The 4,026-nt window shown below is 47.9% G+C and overlaps 1 long non-coding RNA gene across 8 annotated transcripts in view; it reads right to left on the minus strand.

The window, feature by feature from the left end:
• Positions 1-2,064: 2,064 nt before the first annotated feature.
• The window catches only part of LOC123112602 (uncharacterized), a 13,144-nt gene continuing 11,182 nt past the window's right edge, over positions 2,065-4,026 (minus strand). For 5 of the 8 annotated variants that reach the window (XR_006455610.1, XR_006455605.1, XR_006455606.1 and 2 more), the window contains 4 exons: positions 3,456-3,647; positions 3,315-3,368; positions 3,044-3,096; positions 2,065-2,473 (listed from right to left, as the gene is read on the minus strand). This is a non-coding gene — a long non-coding RNA (uncharacterized lncRNA). The remainder of the gene's footprint in view (positions 2,474-3,043; positions 3,097-3,314; positions 3,369-3,455; positions 3,648-4,026) is intronic. The other 3 variants (XR_006455611.1, XR_006455607.1, XR_006455608.1) reach the window with 3 other exon arrangements.

A 4,026-nucleotide genomic window follows, 5' to 3' on the forward strand; every position in this document is an offset into this window, starting at 1 on the left:
CAGGGGCGCAGAGGGAGGGAGGAGTACTCGTCTGACTGACGCGCGAGCTTTTACTGCGACGCAGCATCGGGGCGGGGCACCGTTTTCTGCTGTCGCCGCGCGTCGCGCCGGGTTGGCAGCTGACCCTGGAGGCCTCCTGTCGCGCCCGTGTGTGTGTATTATATATTTCGGCATCATCAGCGGCTGATTAGAATTTTTAAATTTTGCGACGCTGCGTGTGCGTGCCCTGCAAGCTGCCGACTCCGAGGCAATGCGTTGACAAATGACAAGATGTCTTCTCTAGAAAGACGCGCAGATTACGTAGGACTGAGGTGTTCGGTTCACGGAAGGTAACGCAAACGCAAACGCAATCGAGTTACACCGTTAATGGAGAAAAGTGAAAATTTGCTCGGTTACTCTAAACAACCGTGGCGTAATCAGCCCTACAACCCGCCTCATAGGCCCGGGCGGGCTGCTCGGTCACGATTTTTTTAACCCAAACGGGTCCGGGCTGGCCGGAACTCCTTATATCCAGCCTAAATATGGGACGGGCATGGGGCATCCGGGCGCACCCTCCACGTCAGATTGACGAAGGGGTCCCAGTCGAAAACGCCATCTAACCCGGCGGTCTGAAGCTCGTCTCCTTTGTCGAACAGGTGGCGCCGTGTGCCGGGCCACGTAGTGCATTGCCCGACTATTTAAGTCGACCGACGGTACTGAAACCCCCTACAATCCATCCACGTTTTCCTCCTCCTGTCCGCCGCCGCCGCCGCTTTCCACTCCAGTCGTTCGGCTAGTAGCCATGCCCCCCCCCCCCCTGTCGCGGGGCGAGGAGCAGACCCTTTCTAACGCCGAAGCGCTGGCTCAAGCTCCTTGAGCAGATCTGGGCTAGGCCCGAAGCCCGGATCGCCGCGGGGCTACCTCCGGATCAAGTGGATCCGGAGGAGGACGAGGAGGAGGAGGGGCATGAGCTGGAGGAGGATGAGGAGGACGCTGGCGACGGGAATCTGCAGGCGAAGCAACAAGCCATCCTCGATTCCCTCCGGTCAGAGTCGGCTGCGGAGGCAAGACGCCGTCGCCAACCGAAGATGGAGGCACAAGAGGCCGCGAAGGAGGTGAAGATGTTCGCCTACATGGATGAGGTCGAGCAGGAGGAGGATGAGCCGGAGCCCTCCTACCCGCCCGCATAGCCGACGCCCGACACCGTCGTCGTGGACATCTACGTAGGATTTCTTTTACATACTTTGTATGGTATGGATTTAAGGGATGAAATATGAGAGAGATGGATGCAAAGTAGTTAATTTGAGACGTGCTTGGTCAGTGCTGGCGGAGCCAGATTTACTAAGTCCGGCTGTAGATGCTGTTAGCGGCTTTAACGCCGCCAACCTGAGCTCCCCGGCAAGCACGTCAACCGCCTCATCTCCAAGATCATTGCCATCCCCTCCCTCGGCTTGGCGTCCCAGCACCCACCATCAAGCGCCGCCGACAATAGGGACGAGAATTCCGGCCTCGAATCCCCTCCCTCGGCCTTGGCGTCAGCCACTCTCCTTCATCCTCAACCGGTGTGCCCGGCCTACAGGTCCTCACCCTCGCTCATCAGCAACACACACGTGATCGTCGGCAACAGTCGCTATACCAGCGTGATTCAGTCTCCACCGGCGACCGCAGCCTTGTCAGCCGCCAGCCCGCCACGTCGAGCCGCCGCCAAACTCCATGGAGCTCGACAGGGAAGACGTGGTAACAGTTTTAGGATAACCGCGAAAGGGTAGCTCCGGTTTATGTTAACACACGATTTTGAGCGGAATCAGATTTGCACTGGATCGGCAATTGATACACTGATATGTGATTACAGCCCAAACTAGGATTACGTTACAATTTTCCGAAACAAACACCTACAAAGAGTAGAGTACTTGCCTAAGCAAGAGGTGACAATGTGTTTATAAGTCCCAGCTACTAACTTCCTCTGTTCCAGAACCAGTTTGGTCGACTTAATTATTCTTAGGCACGTGGAATTGAAGTATACCATTCAAGGCAAGCAAAAGAAAATAGCTGTGGTTCTCTTAATACAACCACTCAGTCTCAGGATGGAAGAATCATGTTTTCCATATAGTACACAACTAAAATATTTGTCCTTGTGTGGCAGTACATCAGTTGCATCAAGGAAAAGTAGAATCAATCACATAGTATATCACAGGGACATTACGCTGAGTGGAGAACTGGCATTACTCCCACTTCAGTAAAATGCATATGATCTACTTCAGTGCCAGCACCATGAGGACCAAGGATGTAAATTAATGGATAAATTGGACATACATACATAAACTTCAGTATATATAGATAAGGATATTTTATATAATTACCTAGCTGTCGAGAGTGTCCACGTTGAGAAGCTTAGTGCTATTTTCTTTTATTCAAGATTAACACATCAATTGATCTCAGAATGCAGTCTTCCCGTGACACATTAACATGCTCAATTTAAGCCTGCAGCCGTGCACTGTCATTGCAAAAAGCTACAGAATTTACCATTTGTTCATATCAATCAAGTGATGAGATAATCAGGATAAGCGCATTTTAAGAGACCTATAGGACTTATAACAACAATATGCAACATAACTTCTCAGTAATCCCCTGCTTTAAAGGTTCTTTCCATTCAAGTTTCCAGAGTTCTGTTCTAGCACATCAACATTATTGCCCCCATCCATTTCATTCACAGTTAATCATTAAGAGAACAGAGTGCACGACTGAAAAATATACAACAGTAGGTAATGCACACATATTAGGCCCTCTGACTTTTGGTTGACTCAGCACCACCCCGATGATACACGCATACCTCGCGTAATTCTAACAGTATAGCAAATTAAACCACAACACCACGAGTATCTTGAAATTCAGCTTGGGACATCAACATCTATATGTCAAAATCAACCTTGCATTGCATTATTTGAAGAGAAGATTTAAAGTTATTCTAACAGTAAAAGCGGCGTCTCGCGGCCAGATGATACAGTTAATCTTAAGAACTTTTATCCCCAGCTAATAAGGAGCATGCATGATCTCAGTGACATACCTCGTGATGGACCAGCTGATGACCAAGGACCTCTCCAGATTGCATGTCCTGGTCTGCAAAGCCAACCAAGAGAACAGAGGAAACAGAGGATCAGGTATGCATGCAGTGAAGTTGTATAGCATAGGAAATCATCCGGATCTATTTTGATAACAGTAAGATAAAATTGTAGAAAATGTTAGTATCACACTTTTCTGGACAAGAAAATAGCAGGAGAGGCTACCACTGCAGTATTATACTATTATATATAAGAGGAAATTTGGGTAATTCTAACCTCTTAGCTGACCAGTCTGAATGTCGGCATCCATACACGATCCCCTTCAATAACCTTTAGACACCAACCATGCCCCATGAGCACAAGACAAGTAAATTAGAATGTTAAGTTACTGAATCATTGGATAAAAACCTCCTGAACCTGTTATGGCCTATAGGTTTGGCATTGCTTGAGAGGCAGCAGCTGAGGCATAGATGAATAGGCCAGGGATGTAGTTCTTCTGTCGCAAGCACCGATGGGAGATGCAGCACGCCACAGTGCGCTAGCGGCAGCTCGCCTCTAACCTTTCTGCATCCTAAGTTTTTTGTGTCCTTGTATCTTGCTCGTAATCATCTGCATACAATACATATCAGCTAAACTCCTGCAATGGAGGTGATCCAGCAAGTTCATCGGCTAAAATGAACTACATACTCCAATTTAAATAGAACCATTTGTGGACTGACACTGAACAGACACAATAATCAGACCCTTTTCGGCTTTTGTCTAAAGAATCACTATACATTTGAGTCTTCGCCCCTGATTCAGTATAGTCCCTGAGAATTTTTTCTAAAGAATCCTTATAGCTAACTGGAACTCTTTTTTTGTGAGAAATTAGCTAACCAGATGATTTCCCGTGTTACTGTACTGATTCGACAAAACATTTATTGATGATGTACCAAAGTGAAAATGCAGGGAAAGTCATGATTCACATGAACTATGTCTTTCATCCAAG

This window comes from Triticum aestivum, chromosome 5B, assembly GCF_018294505.1.
Source record: "Triticum aestivum cultivar Chinese Spring chromosome 5B, IWGSC CS RefSeq v2.1, whole genome shotgun sequence".
Classification (NCBI taxonomy): domain Eukaryota; kingdom Viridiplantae; phylum Streptophyta; class Magnoliopsida; order Poales; family Poaceae; genus Triticum; species Triticum aestivum.